Source organism: Rhincodon typus, chromosome 34 (assembly GCF_021869965.1).
Source record: "Rhincodon typus isolate 14 chromosome 34, sRhiTyp1.1, whole genome shotgun sequence".
In the NCBI taxonomy this organism is placed as follows: domain Eukaryota; kingdom Metazoa; phylum Chordata; class Chondrichthyes; order Orectolobiformes; family Rhincodontidae; genus Rhincodon; species Rhincodon typus.
In genome coordinates this window covers 8,901-25,470 of record NC_063365.1, presented here as the reverse complement: position 1 = coordinate 25,470, position 16,570 = coordinate 8,901, and the positions used below count along the sequence as shown (strand labels likewise).

Genomic DNA, 16,570 nt, shown 5'->3' with positions numbered 1-16,570 from the left:
CCCCACAATTTCTCCTCTCAATTCACTCAAAACCCTTGGATGTATCTCATGCTGGTATCCTGTAAACCCCGAGCGCCGACATCATTTGGACAGGCACATGGATAGGAAAGATTTCCTCCTCAGTATATCTGCACATTAACAGTTTGCTGATGAATATCGAAACTGTTTTCTCACCCTCACTGCAAAAATTTAAAAATAAACTCTCATTTCTCGCCAGCGGGAAGCTCCCAACCACCCGCCAACCGAACTCACGCGGAGTCGGTTAATCGGCCGCGCCTCGAGACTACGCGTGAGCCCTCAGGGCGGGCCTTACCTCCCCGCCCAGTTCTGATTGGTCAAGATGTTTGTCAATCCCGTGGTTTTGGCCAATAGGAAGTGAGATCCCGCCCACGGAACGCCGTCTGGAGGTGAATGTGGACGAAAATAGAAATCGCTGGAGAAACTCGGCAGGTTTGACAGTTTCTGTGGAGTTAAAGCAGAGGTAACGTTTCAGATGCAGTGACCCTTCATCAGAACTGATAGTAGCTAGAAAAATGTGTAGGTCGGTGGGTGAGGGCTGTCAGTCCTGCAATAGTTGGAGATGGAGCCCAGAAAGAGAGAAGAGCAGACAGGTGGATAGTTGTGAGGCAGGGAGAAAGAAAAGCTGATCATGGGGCTACAGGTGAAAATGGGGTTTGGCTGTGCCTGAAGCAGCCCCGTGTTATGACAAAGGGCCGGGGCTGTAGGTAAAGGACATGGAAGAAGGTGTTGAGGCTGTAAAATTGTTGAACTCGATATTGAGTCCTGAAGGCTGCAGGGTCCATAAGCGGAAAATGAGTTTGTGTTGTTCTTCCAGTTTGTGCTGAGCCTCGCTGGAGACCTGCAGCTGGCTCCGACCCAGAGACGTTGGGGCCAGGGAACACGGTGCTGAGTGGAAATGGCAGGAAACCAGGAAACTCGGGGTCATTTTAGGTAACATGGGTGTCCTACAATGTGGGTCGCCCGGTCTGTGCCTCGTCTCCCCGGTGTGGAGGAGAGCACATGTGAGCAGTGAATAAAGTAAACTCGATTGAGTGAAGGTGCAGATAAAACACTGCTTCCCCTGGAAATCTGGGACCTTGGATAGTAAGAAGGGAGGAGGTAAACCGACAATCTGCGATTGCTTAGGAAGGTGCCACTGAGGGTGGGTTGGGAGTGGGGGAGGAATGAACCAGGTTGTCCCAGAGGGAATAGTCCCTGCAGAATGCTGGCAAGAGAGGGAAAGGGAGTGTGTACCTGGTGGTGGCATCCTGTTGGAGGTGGTGGAAATGGCAGCTCATGATTCTTTGGATACAGATGCATCACAGTAATGTTCCCAAGACTACAAGAAACTGCAGAAAGTTGTGAACATCGTCCAGTCCATCATGCAAACCAGCCTTCTATCCATTAACTCCATATTTACTTCCCACTGCCTCGGGAAAACAACTGATATATTCAAAGACCCCTGCCACCCGGTTATGCTCTGTTCCACCATCTACCGGCAAAAGATACAAAGATTTATTTGCACGTACGAATATATTTAAGAACAGCTTCTTCCCTTCTGTTTTTGGACTTATGAATGAACGTGTCAAATTTTAAATTTAATGTTGCACGAGCTCTCTGTGCACTTTCTGTCTGAAGTCGTAACGTTGTATTCTTCACTTTGTTAACGCACTCTATATGATCTTCCTCTACTGCACACAAAGCAAACTTTTACACTGTATCTAGGTACATGTGACAATAACAAATCCAATCAAATCTAAGATGCTGGAAGGTTGGAAAGTGAAGATAGGTGGAATCCTCACCTGAGATAAAAGGTGGACATTTCTGAGGCCCCCAGTGGAATGACAGGGCCCTTAACCATGTCCCGTTCATTTCCCGCACTTCTGCTGTAACCACCCACCTTTTCTTCCCTCACACAACATTGATAGGGTCCCTTTAGTCCTCATTTTCCATCCCACAACGATTGCATCCAAAAGATCATAAGCTGCCATTTCTGCCACCTCCATTGCAGCCCCATAGCCACTGGCCAAAAGCAGTCAGACAATTGATTGACAAAGTGTGAGTTACCTGCCCCTGCAAATATGAAATAATAATAAGGGCTGGGGCAGAGAGAAGTTCTCTCAGAGAGCAGTTCTTATCAAGCCGACCTTGTAGACAACAGTTGGTCCCCAGAGAGCAGACTTCATTGAGCAGTCCTCGTCAGGCAGATGAAAGATGGACCAGAAGAAGAAGTGGAAGACCAAGGGAAGAATTCCCTACCACCTCGACGAGGGAGCAGGATGCTACTACCACCACTTAAATGAGAATGAAACATGTGATGCTGACAGTCTGTTTGTCCTCTCGTGTTAGTCGCTGATACCAATTGTCACTGTTGTTTACTTTTATTATTAAGCCTAAACTAATGCTACTTTGCAAACTCAATAAACCATGAGAAAGTTTTAAGGTTTTGGAGTAGATTTGTAGCTCGGGTTGTGGGTGTTGAGGTTGGTTGGCTCACCGAGCTGGTTTATTGTTCTGCAGACGTTTCATTACCCTGCTGGGTAACAGCTGCACTGATGATGATGAACACACCAGCTCGTCGAGCCAACCAACCTCAACACGAGAAAGTTACTTACACATTGTCGACTGCCGATATTATGTAACTGATCGCAAACCCCAAAAACTATCGACAATGGTGAATAATTTGGAAGAACTATGTTAGATGTCAAGTGAGGCCTTTCTTGCCATTGAGACTGATAAGTCGCACTTACCAAGCAAATCCTGGAGGCTGAGATGATATTATTATGAGTAAACGGCAAGAGGTCTATTAATGGGGATCATTGCTAGTTACAATGCTCATTATTACTTAATATTACCTCATTAATACATAGGTTCCTATTCCACCACCCACTGAATAGAAACTAGATGCTGAGAATTCTCAACACAAAAATTAGTGGGTATCTGCGACACCAGCTTGCCACTTGCTCCTCCAGACATCTATCTTGAACACCTGGCATCAACATTTCAGGGCATGCTCCATGGGCAACAGCCACGCACCCATGTTTGTAGGCACTGGCATTCAACTTGTAGCATCCAACACATGCCAGCTTCTCCACATTTCCATGGCACCCATAGCAATGGTCCTCTTATGATACATGACTGCACTGCCATGCTGCTTGGATAATTTGTGCAAAAGAACAGGTCCCCACCTCACAGACTAGGCAAGACTGCATTTCAGGCTGCTCAGTCGATGTCTTAGTGCTCACTCATTTGCACCTCCCTTGTGCCTTGCTTTGCCTTTTTGCACTTTGGCCCCTCAACTAGACCTCAAAGGATTACAATATGTTGTCTTACTGATATTACTGAAAGACCAACAAGTTTCAGGCAGACCAATGGATGTCTTTCACTGAACTGATGCTCCTAGAGGTGCAGTCAATGTTTGTCTCGGTGTCTGTCTTGCGGAACAGACCATAGACCATGGAGTCGTGTGTCACGCAACTAATCAGGATGAACCTCTGACCAGTCTGGCAAAATTTGGTATTGTGGTGTCCTCGGCCAGTCCTGAGAGAAAAGTATGCCTCTCGTCTGCATGACCCTGTCCTCCAGGTCCCTGTCCATAAAGTAAGATACCAACATCCTCTTGTCTGCCATGGGCAGCTCTGGTCTGCCAGCACTGACCGGTGGCACAATGACATTTTTAAACATGGTGCCAGTACCAAATATCGTGAAATTTCAAGGCAGTATCAATTACTTCTGGCTACAGCAAGTGGAAGCATTAAGCTAGCAATGGACAAGATATACGCCATAGAGCATAGTAGATAGACAATGAGGCAGATTTGGGACAAACTTGTCTGGTAGAGTGAAGCCCTCCATGAAACTCAATAAAGATGACACTTAGCTGAATTCTGATAAGATTCAACCCATGATTTCCTCACTGTTTAACAGCACTTTCAGCAGTTTAAATGATTAGTACATTCATCTTTGGAGATGGTGAGCGCTCACTGCATTGAAACATCAGGTGCTTACTGTGAGAACTGAAAGCCCAAGTATCAGGGAACTGGTGGACTGTTTCATATAGCTTCAGAAGGAAGGTAAAAAATACATTTCCACAATTGTCTCCAATTGAATTGACCATAAAACAGTATTTAAATAAATGTAACTAGCTTTGATCACAGTTGATCGAGTTGTTAAACTGGTTTATTTCTATTTTAAAGCTTTAAAAAAAAGACACAAATCTTATATTGCAAGAAAAACAGAGACCTGGAGAAGCACATCAGGTCTGACAGCATTCTAAATCTGAGATAGCAAGGTGTAGAGCTGGACGAACACAGCAGGCCAAACAGCATCAGAGGAGGAGGAAGGCTGACATTTCGGGCCTAGACCCTTCTTCAGAAAATGTTCATCCAGCTCTACACCTTACTATCTCAGATTCACCAGCATCTGCAGTTCCTACTATCTCTGAAGCATTCTAAATCTGTTTTCTCTCCACAGATGTTGCCAGACCTGCTGTGTTTCCGCAGCAGTCTGTTTTTGTTTCAGATTTTCTGCATCTGTAGTGCTTTATGTTTATTTTAGTCTCAAGTTACAACTCCAATTACCAAACTGTGATTTGCTGAATGAAAACGAGGAACATCTTCAGGATTGGTGACAGTGATTTCATATAGATTTCATATAAATGGAAACTGAGAATCTGCATTTCAAGGTAAGATTCATGTAACTTCCCAGCCTGTATTCTGTGTTTGACTTTAATCTTCCTTTTGAAGGCTGCTTTCTCATGTTGCACAGGCTGTTGTAAACATTCCTTTATCTTGTGGCAATGCCATTTGCTCAGTGTGCTCTCAGAAGGTGGCTGGTCTGGTCTGTTTCACAGTGAGGTCCCAAGACCAAACCCCTCCTATTCTGTGATAACAAGGTGTAGAGCTGGATGAACACAGCAGGCCAAGCAGCTCTACATCTTGTTATCTCAGATTCTCCAGCATCTGCAGTTCCTACTATCTCTGATACAATTTTAACCCCACTGCGAAGCCTCTTAAGGAGCCTTCCTGCTCCTATGATGCTGCTTGGCCTGCTGTGTTCATCCAGCTCTACACCTTGTTATCTCAGATTCTCCAGCATCTGCAGTCCCTACTACCCCTCCTATTCTGTGTCCTACTTTCATTTTTAACAGGGATTTTGAATGAGGGGAATCAGTGTGTGTTACCCCATCCTGGACTACTGTGATGGAGATAGGTTCCTCATCCTCTCTGGATATTTACCACAACACGTACCATATGTCTTTTGGGAAAGTTCTCAATTTTAAAATTGTTGAGGACAAGATTCAGGATCTCTGGCAGTTCTCAATCTACAAGGTTTAGCTTTTCCTCTTCCCTGACTCCTGATATGCTGAAAGCTGCGTTTGGAGTTTGGCTAAAACCCAGACATGAATTAATTGGTTTGGATTTTTCATAATGCACCAGATCAAAATACTTTTAAATATTGTTGCAGAAAATCAAGATCCTGAACAGGAAATAAGAGGTAGACATTTTTCAGATTTTTACAGCTAAACTGGGTGAAGACTTGTGAAGCCTGTTTAATTTATACCAGAAATGGCATCCTTTTTCTAAATAAAGACTTCTTCAGTTAAAATTGATTTCATCAGTGGGTGGAACTCAGACAAGTATACAAAGAAACATCAGCTGAAATGATCAGACAGAGAATTTTATTGCAAATTGACAATGGCAGGATGTGTGTGGTGACGGAAAATGCTATAGGATTGAAGTAAAGTAATTGTAGCTTCTAATCCCTATCTGAATCTCTCTGCATTGGTTCTTTTTGCTTCCTATTAGGTCTGCTGTGTCAAATGCACCCTCTTTGTGGCTATTAGGCATGGCTTAATAGTCCCAGACATGAGCTAAAATGTCAGTTCAACACTGAGACGTCTGGCTCAATTGCTTATATTCACCAGTATCCCTCTAAACTTTTAAGAGGAATCAACCTTTTCTCATGGAAAGTGTTTAATAGCTGCTTATGCCGAATCAGAGCAGCTTACAACAGAGGTCATGTGACTATGCAAGACACAAATGTACAGTATCCTTACAAACACATTTCTCCAAAGAACTTCCTTTTCGTAAACAAAGCTAAAACAAACGCATGCAGTATCATTTGCAGTTAAAGGTTATCTAATGTACATGATCAATAAAAAAAAATCACTCATGAACAAAAACTGTACATTCAGTACAGCCAGACCTACTTTCATCCATCACTGTACATGCATTTCATGCATAATTTCTAAAAGAATTCAGGTTTTTAATGGCATGCATGTGAGTTGTTGTTATTTGATGAGAGTGAAAGCTACTACTTGTTGTATGCCCCAATATCCCACTGCATATCGTTAGCATTGAGCTTGGGTACAGGTTCATATGGAAACAAATTAGCCAAGCATGTCTTTAGGTAGTTCATGGATCTAACCCTTTTACATTTGTTAGTCACTGCACCTCAGGATCCAGGCAAAGGTCTTTTGCTGATAATTTTTGAACTTTACTTCGGGCATTGTTCATTGCAACTTTTTCTTGTTCAACTTCAGGTTTATCTGTTAATCTCTCTCGAGCAGTCGAGTTGATTGGATTAATTTATTGTCACGTGTGTTTTTATTTCTAAAATACAGTGAAAAGTTTTATATAGAAACATCACTTTCCAGCTCCATGTTAAAACAACAAAAAATGATCCAAAACATGGAATATAAAGGCAGAAAGATTAAGAGATAAAGAAAAAATGTTCAACTTTACATTCTTCTTGTTAAGTGCTCTGTCATGGACCATGGGCTTGGTATCCCATTTACCACATCACTGGAACAAAAGTCGCCACTCTTCAGTGCCATCTCGCCTCCATCAACACCGTCATCAGTATGAGCCCTTGATGGACCTCATAAATGCAGATGCCACTGACAGCCTAAACCAGACTCCACCACCGCCACTTCAGGCACTTCTTGTTGATGCAACCTCTGCCTATGCCACTGGGTCTCATACTGGGCCCAAACTTGGCCTATGCTTCCGCCTCCATGAATCTGTGCTGGGCATAGATGCTGCTGGGAACCCAAACTCACCTCCGCCACAGCAGTCATGAATCAGCGCTAGGCCTATTCAAGTCCACACTGGTTCCACTCGATCCATTCTAGGCTCACTCACTGGCACCAATTCTCTTGTCACAACAAGAGGTAAGTAAAATAAAAGAGAAAAAAGAGATAAAAAAGAAAAGAAATGAAAAGAAAAACAGATGGAGCAGACGAACCCCAGGCTTGTGCTACTCCACCACCATCTTACCGGGTCTGCGATGGCTTCTTTTATCATCCCTTCACATCCACAGAGTAGGAGATCATCAATGAAACATTCAATGCCTGAAAGATCATTCACTATTTCAGGCTTTGTGTGTGATACTGAAAACAATAAACACTAGAGATCACAGCGGGCCAGACAGTATCCACGGAGAGAGAGCAAGCTAACATTTCGAGTCTATAGATGACTCTTCATCAGAGCTGAAGTGATGTATGGAGGGGACATCATTTACGCTATAGTTTGTTGGGGGCTGGTGTGGGCGTGGTGGTGTAGGGTGCTGGTGGAAAAAGATGTTGTTAATTCAGATTAAATGGTCGTCATGTGAGAATGGCAGAACAATGGTGTGTGTACCTGCCAGACTTTAAAGGGCAGACAATCCCACAGGGGTAGGGGAAAGGGGAGAGAGAACATGATAATAGAATGTAACAAAGTTAAAAGAAAGACAGATGGTGGTGGTAGAGGGCTGCTTTTCAGACTGGAGGCCCCATGACCAGTAGTGTGCCACAAAGATTGGTGCTGGGTTCACTGCTTTTTGTCATTTATATAAATTATTTGGATGTGAACATAGGAAGTATGGTTAGTAAGTTTGTAGATTAGGAGTCCCTGACTCCTACATGTGCAAGAAGTGTGCCCAGCTGCAGCTCTTGTTAGACCGCATGACGGCTCTGGAGCTGCGGATGGACTCACTTTGGAGCATCCGCAATACTGAGGAAGTCATGGATAGCACGTTCAGCAAATTGGTCACACCGCAGATTAGGATTGCTGAGGGAGAAAGGGAATGGGTGACCAAAAGGCAGAAAAAAAGCAGGAAGGCAGCGCAGGTGTCCCCTGCGGTCATCTCCCTCTAAAACAGGTATATCGTTTTGGATACTGAGATAACAAGGTGTAGAGCTGGATGAACACAGCAGGTCAAGCAGCATCAGAGGAGCAGGAAGGCTGACGTTTCGGGCCTAGACCCTTCTTCAGAAATTTCTGAAGAAATTCCCATCTGCAGTTCCTACTATCTCGTTTTGGATACTGTTGGGGGCGATGGCTCACCAGGGGAAGGCAGCAGTAGCCAGGTTCATGGCACCGTGGCTGGCCCCGCTGTACAGAAGGGTGGGAAAAAGAGTGGAAGAGCTATAGTCATAGGGGATTAGATTGTAAGGGGAGTAGATAGGCGGTTCTGTGGTCAAAAACGAGACTCCCGAATGGTATGTTGCCTCCCAGGTGCACTGGTCAGGGATGTCTCAGATCGACTGCAGGACAGTCTGAAGGGGGAGGGTGAACAGCCAGCTGTTCTGATGCATATAGGCACCAATGATATAAGTAAAAAACGGGATGAGGTTCTACAAGCAGAATTTAGGGAGTTAGGAGTCAAGTTAAAAAGTAGGACCTCAGAGGTAGTAATCTCAGGATTGCTACCGGTGCCGCGTGCTAGTCAGAGTAGAAATGAAAGAATAGGCAGGATAAATGAGTGGCTTGAGAGATGGTGCAGGAGGGAGGGGTTCAGATTTTTGGGACATTGGGACCGGTTCTGGGGGAGGTGGGACGATTACAAATTGGACGGTCTACACCTGGGCAGGACTGGAACCAATGTCCTAGGGGCTGCTTTTGCTAATGCTGTTGGGGAGGGTTTAAACTAATGTGGCAGGGGGATGGGAACCAAATGAGGAGGTTGGTGGACAGTAAGGAGGTAGTAACTAAAGCCTGTAAGGAACTAGATAATGAAGTCAGTGTGACTAAGGGGAAGAGTAGGCAGAGAGCAGATGATGAACACAAAGGAACAGGTGATCTGAGGTTCATTTGTTTTAATGCGAGAAGTGTAGTAGGTAAGGCAGATGAACTTAGGGCTTGGATTAGTACCTGGGAGTATGATGTTATTGCTATTACTGAGACTTGGTTGAGGGAAGGCCAAGATTAGCAACTAATTATCCCAGGATATAGATGCTTCAGGCGGGATAGAGAGGGAGGTAAAAGGGGTGGAGGAGTTGCATTACTGGTCAAAGAGGATATCACAGCTGTGCTGAAGGAGGGCACTATTGGGGGACTTGAGCAGTGAGGCAATATGGGCAGAGCTCAGAAATAGGAATGGTGTGGTAACAATGTTGGGGCTGTACTACAGGCCTCCCAACAGTGAGCGTGAGATAGAGGCACAAATATGTAGACAGATTATGGAAAGATGTAGGAGCAACAGGGTGGTGGTGATGGGAGATTTTAATTTTCCCAACATTGACTGCGATTCACTTAGTGTTAGAGGTTCAGATGGAGCAGAATTTGTAAGGAGCATCCAGGAGGGTTTTCTAGAGCAGTATGTAAACAGTCCAACTCGGGAAGGGGCCATACTGGACCTGGTGTTGGGGAATGAGCCCGGCCAGGTGGTTGAAGTTTCAGTGGGGGATTACTTTGGAAATAGTGATCACAATTCCGTAAGTTTCAGAACACTGATGGACAAAGACGAGAGTGGTCCTAAAGGAAGAGTGCTGAATTGGGGGAAAGCGAACTATAGCAAAATTCAGCAGGAGCTGTGGAATGTGGATTGGGAGCAGCTGTTTGAGGGTAAATCCACATTTGATATGTGGAAAGCTTTTAAAGAGAGGTTGATTAGAGTGCAGGACAGACATGTCCCTGTGAAAATGAGGGATAGAAAGGGCAAGATTAGGGAACCATGGATGACAGATGACAGGAAAAATGAAGCATACGTAAGGTCTAGGCGACTGAAAACAGACGAAGCTTTGGAAGAATATTGGGAAAGTAGGACCAATCTGAAACGAGGAATTAAGAGGGCTAAAAGGGGTCATGAAATATCTTTAGCAAACAGGGTTAAGGAAAATCCCAAAGCCTTTTATTCATACATAAGGAGCAAGAAGGTAACCAGAGAAAGGGTTGGCCCACTCAAGGACAAAGGAAGGAAGTTATGCGAGGAGTCAGAGAAAATGAGTGAGATTCTTAATGAGTACTTTGCGTCGGTATTCACTGAGGAGAGGGACATGACGGTTGTTGAGGTTAGGGATAGATGTTTGATTACTCTACGTCAACTCAGCATAAGGAGCGGGGAAGTGTTGGGTATTCTAAAAGGCATCAGGGTGAACAAGTCCTCAGGTCCGGATGGGATCTATCCCAGTTTACTGAGGGAAGTGAGAGAGGAAATAGCTGGGGCCTTAACAGATATGTTTGCAGCATCCTTGAGCACAGGTGAGGTCCTGGAGGACTGGAGAATTGCTAATGTTGTCCTCTTGTTTAAGAGGGTTAGCAAGGATAATCCAGGTAATTATAGACCGGTGAGCCTGACGTCAGTGGTGGGGAAGCTGCTGGAGAAGATACTGAGGGATAGGATCTATTTACATTTGGAAGAAAATGGGCTTATTAGTGATAGGCAGCATGGTTTTGTGCAGGGAAGGTCATGTCTTACCAACTTGATAGAATTCTTTGAGGAAGTGACAACGTTGATAGAAGACGGAAGAGCTGTAGATGTCATATACATGGACTTCAGTAAGGCGTTTGATAAGGTTCCCCATGGTAGGCTGATGGAGAAAGTGAAGTCGCGTGGAGTCCAGGGTGTACTAACTAGATGGATAGAGAACTGGCTGGGCAACAGGAGACAGAGAGTTGTAGTGGAAGGGAGTTTCTCAAAATGGAGAACTGTAACCAGTGGTGTTCCACAGGGATCCGTGTTGGGACCACTGTTGTTTGTGATATAAAAAAATGATCTGGAGGAAGGTATAGATGGTCTGATTAGCAAGTTTGCAGATGACACTAAGATTGGTGGAGTAGCAGATAGTGAAGGGGACTGTCGGAGAATGCAGCAGAATACAGATAGACTGGAGAGTTGGGCGGAGAATTGGCAGATGGAGTTCAATCCAGGCAAATGCGAGGTGATGCATTTTGGAAGATCCAATTCAAGAGCGAACTATACAGTAAATGGAAAATCCCTGGGGAAAATTGATGCACAGAGAGATCTGGGTGTTTAGGTCCATTGTACCCTGAAGGTGGCAACGCAGGTGGATAGATTGGTCAAGAAGGCATACAGCATGCATTCATTCATCGGACGGGGTATTGTGTACAAGAGTTGGCAGGTCATGTTACAGTTGTATAGGACCTTGGTTCGCCCACATGTGGAATACTGCGTACAGTTCTGGTCGCCACATTACCAAAAGGATGTGGATGCTTTGGAGAGGGTGCAGAGAATCTTCCCTAGGATGTTGCCTGGTTTGGAGGGCGCTAGCTATGAAGAGAGGCTGAGTAGATTAGGATTACTTACATTAGAAAGACAGAGGTTGAGGGGGAACCTGATTGAGGTCTGCATGAGAGGTATAGACAGGGTTGATAGAAAGAAGCTTTTTCCCAGAGTGGGGGACCCGATTACTAGGGGTCACGATTTCAAGGTGAGAGGGGAAAAATTTAAGGGAGATATGCATGGAAAGTTCTTTACGCAGAGGGTCGTGGGTGCCTGGAACGCGTTGCCAGTGGAGATGGTAGAGGCGGGCACGATAGCGTAATTTAAGATGTATCTAGACAGATACATGAATGGGCAGGGAGCAGAGGGATACAGAGGGAATAGGTGACAGGTTTAGATACAGGATCTGGATTGGCGCAGGCTTGGAGGGCCAAAGGGGGCCTGTTCCTGTGCTGTAATTTTCTTTGTTCTTTGTCCTTTGTATACCAAAATTGGAGGTGTAGTGGACAGTGAAGAAGGTTACCTCAGAGTACAATGGGATCTTGATCAGATGGGCCAATGGGCTGAGGAGTGGCAGATGGAAATTAATTTAGATAAATGTGATGTCCTGCATTTTGTAAAAGCAAATCAAGGCAGGACTTATACACTTAATGGTAAGGTCTGGGGAGTGTTGATGAACAAAGAGACCTTGACATGCAGCTTTATAGTTCCTTGAAATTGGAATCATAGATAGATAGGATAATGAAGAAGGCATTTGGTATGTTTCCTTTATTGGTCAGTGCTTTGAGTATAGGAGTTGGGAGGTCATGCTGTGACTGTACAAGACGTTGGTTTGGCCACTTTTGGAATATTGTGTGCAATTCTGATCTCCCTGCTATAGGAAGGATGTTGTGAAACTTGAAAGGGTTCAGAAAAGATTTGCAAGGATGTTGCCAGAGTTGGAGAGTTTGAGCTATAGGGAGAGGCTGAATAGGCTGGTGCTATTTTCCTTAATGTATTTGGAAAATTATAACCTGATTAGAACAAGTCACTATGGTTTAACAAAAGGGAAATCTTGTTTAATAAACACAAGGAGAGAAGTCCTATATATGGCAGCTTCTATAGGTTGCAGAATTGACAGACTTCTGTACAGACCTGAGCAGCTCATGTATGCTATGGGATTGCCCTGATGTAGGACAGATGAATCTCCAGGATAAAGTGGAACCACTTTTGGGAAGGAAAGGAGAACAGAACACATTGGTGTATGGGACGATACTCAAAATACATGGGAGAAGGGGTCACATTTTCCCTGAAAGTTCACAAAAACACCTGTAAAATTTCAATCATTGGTGCAAACAATGGGTGTAAAGTTATCCCGATAAATGCAATGGATATAATCTGTGATGAGCGGCTCGACCATTTGCAGGCTGCTTCTCTCCCACATCTCCTGATAGGCTCACAGTGAGTCTATCAGCAGCAAATGTGGGAGAGAAGCAGTGAGAGTGCTGGTGGGGAGCAAAGCTGCCAGAGGAAGTGGGGTTGATAAAATTTGGTGGGATAGAAAGTGAGATTTGCGAGGCTGTGGCCCAGATATTGTCATAGAGTCATAGAGTACTCCAAAATATAACTTTTCAAACACAATTTATTGTGAGAACTTTATCTCAGTTCACCACACTCCATAAAACTTATGCCCCACTGATTACTGACTCTCCATATTTATATATCTAATTTATACCCAATTAACTAAATATTAATATATCCATTTCCCATTCCCTCATTTCATTAGGTTTCAGGTATTCCTTCAGACCATTTTAGATGAATACAGGTTCCCCTCATCCTTTTTGAATAAGTTAATCTATAATAATAGAACAAAACAGACAAAATGACAGCTGATTGTTCTCCTATTTTTTGCCAATTAAAATTTGGAGATCTTTCCATTCTCCAGATCTTGACTTATTATCGATGTAGTATTCAATGGTTATAGCTGCTGAATCCCTTTTTGGAATTTCTTCCAATATCTTTACTAGGAAATATACCATATTTATCTCCTCACTTGGAATGAGAATCTTTGCTGTAAAGATACATTTTACGACACTTATGACAGTTTTATCTTCCCAAGTTAAAGGGCAACACTTACTTCTTTTTCCACAAGAAAAAAAAATCCAAGCCTCCCTGCAGTGGATCCTATCAGTGACTAGCATAAGAAGCATCACTTAAAAATATAACTTCATGTTCCTGGCATCTCCCAGGTGGAATTTTTTTTCAAAAACTTCACCATTTTAATTTTTTTCATTATTTGTCAAAAAAAATCTTTCACTGTGGAATATTTCACAGTTGTACTCCACCCCGGGACTTCAAAACTGCCATCTGCCCAGGCAATTCAGCTGTCCAATTAAATGTTACAGCTCCTCCATTTCTGTCTTTTGATAGCTACTGCATCTTTTTTGAAGCCTGAATTTGACTGATAAGAATGGAGCAAACATTTTTCAAATAAGATTGCTGATGCAAAGTGACACTTGATCTATTCTGCCTGACTTCCAATCCAACGTATGTCCCGTGCTGTACAATTATTATTATGCAATCTTGCCTCAGTCCTTTCCATTCTTTAAATTTCCCTCTCTTTATACCATATTTCCAAGATTGAAACTAGTTCTCTTAGCTTTACCTTAGATGTTTTTAATCAACCTATTCAGATATGTTATGACACACCTCAGAAATAGGTGGGACCTGAACCTGGGTCCTCTTGCCCAGAGGCAGGGACATCACTGCTGCACTACAAAGCTTGTTGAATTCTTTCTCAGACTTGGACTTTAATGATAGCCTTTCCGCCTGCATAGTATGTTCAAATTATCTTAAAAAGTAAAACTGCTTGTAGTTCTTCCCAAGTTGGGAACTGATTATTGTTGATGGAACTTGTAGGATTCTTACCAAAATTTAAATAATATGGATTGTATCTTCCCACTATATACAATGAATTCTTAGCATGTACAACTCACACCACAACAGATGATGATTTATGCCAATTTTTATGAACATTTTGTCCACAATTGCTTGGTTCCTTGCACATAACCAACTCTAAAAGGGCTTTCTGCTGCCATTTTCTGACTTGGGGAAGTGATGACCTGTGATATTACCGCTAAACTGTTAATTGAGAGACCCAGGTATTTTTCTGGGGACCTGGGTTCAAATCCCACCATGGAAGAAAAAAAATCTGGAATTCAGAGTCTAATGATGACCATAAAACCATTGTCGATTGTCAGAAATACCCACCTGGTTCACTAATATCCTTTTGGGAACAAAACTGCTGTCATTACCTGGTTTGGCCTACATGTGACTCCTGTCCCACAGCAATGTGATTGACTCTTAACTCTTTAGAATTTAGAAAGTTAAGGGTGATCTGTTTGAAATCTTCCAGATATTAACAGGAAAGGACAGGGTAGCTAAAGATAAACTATTTTCAGTGGTTGGGGAATTCTAGAACTAGGGAGCGTAGTCTGAGAATTATGACCAGACTGTTCACTTCCACACACAAAGGGTAGTAGATGTTTGGAACCCTCTTCCACAAATGGTAGCCATGATGTGCAGGTGGCAGTGTTTGGACTCGGGTGGAGGTCACAAGGCCAGAAGTCACACGACACCAGGTTACAGTCCGACAGGTTTATTTGAAATCACAAGCTTTGGCGTTCTGCCCGTTCGTCAGGTGAAGACACAAATGAGGTCAGTCGTCAGTTTTAAATTTGAGACAGATAATTTTTTGTTAAGCAAAGGTATTAAACGACATGGGGCAAAGGCAGGAATACGGCATCAGGTCATAGACCAGCCATGATCTCATTTAATGGTGGAACAGGCTGAATGACCTAATCCTGTTCCTGTATTTTTCTACTCGTTATGGACTACCAATTGAGTACAGTTGGATGAACTACAGTCTGATCAAGGTTCTAACTCCATGTCTGAAGTTTTCCAGTGTTGTCGGTAAAATATTACCAAGTACGATTCTACAGTGAGTCAGACACAGTTTATTAACAAAAGCTTTTGGGAGAAGCAGGGACCTCAAAGGGGCCTCACCAAACTGCTCAGCTATTACAGACGATTTCAAAGGTTATATACATTTGCTGTCACGCGCCAATCACCCCCCCCGCTTAAGTCATGTTCACAGTTCTTTAATCTGTTCCCGGCGTCTTGCAAAGCGGATGACGGTTGGCGCTTCTATTGTTGTCGGGACAAGATTTGTTGTTTCAGCGGATGTTTCATCTTGATTGTGTAAAGTTCGATCTAAAGGTCCTTTGTGTTGTTGATCTCTTTACTTCCTCCTTCAGTAAGTTAATGTCTTTAAAAGTTGTCTTTACTTCCTCCTTCTTTAAGTTAGTGTCTTTAAAAGTTAATGTTCTTACTTCATCCTTCGGTAAATCACTTTACTTATTCCTTCAGTAAGTTAATCACTTTACTTACTCCTTCACCAGGAAATCATTAGCAGTTTGGGATTAAAACAATTGAAATTAATTGTGTATCATCCACAAACATGGACAGATTTGGAGGGATACTGGAAGCATAAATCCAAATTAGGGAAGTTATATTGATCAAAGAGTGGGAAAAATGCAACAGAGGAAGAAATTAATGCGTAAAATTACGAAAAGAAAATGACAGGAAGGGACAGAGAATGCAAATACGACAGCAAATCAGCCGGTAACATGAGAGGTTACAAAAATAACAAAATGACAAAACATAAGGCATCCATTTGGCATTCAAAACAAAGCAAATGAACGAATAGTACAAACTGGGATTTGTGATAAGTGCAGTCTAGTTGCTATAACTGAGACATGGCTGTAGGATGACCCAGATTAGGATGTGAATACTGAAGGGAATGTCATGCTCAGGAAGGACAGGCAGCTAGGAAAGGGTAGAGGAGAGGTTCTGTTAATTAAAGATAATAATAGCACAATAGAGAGGGATTACTGAAAATGCAGGAAACCAGGACATAGAAGTGGTCTGGGTGGTGATAAGGAGTTGTAAAGGCAAGAGGTCACTTGTCGGAGACAACAAGGTGCAGGGCTAGATGAACACAGCAGGCCAAGCAGCATCATAGGAGCAGAGAGGCTGATGTTTCGGGCCTAGACCCTTCATCAGAAAAGGGGGAGGGGAAGGGGGT

General features: G+C 43.3%; 1 long non-coding RNA gene across 1 annotated transcript in view; it reads left to right on the top strand.

The window, feature by feature from the left end:
- The first annotated feature begins 384 nt into the window (after positions 1-384).
- Positions 385-16,570, top strand: part of LOC125486882 — a 23,227-nt gene continuing 7,041 nt past the window's right edge. The window contains exons 1-2 of the long non-coding RNA XR_007265502.1: positions 385-481; positions 4,471-4,681. This is a non-coding gene — a long non-coding RNA (uncharacterized LOC125486882). The remainder of the gene's footprint in view (positions 482-4,470; positions 4,682-16,570) is intronic.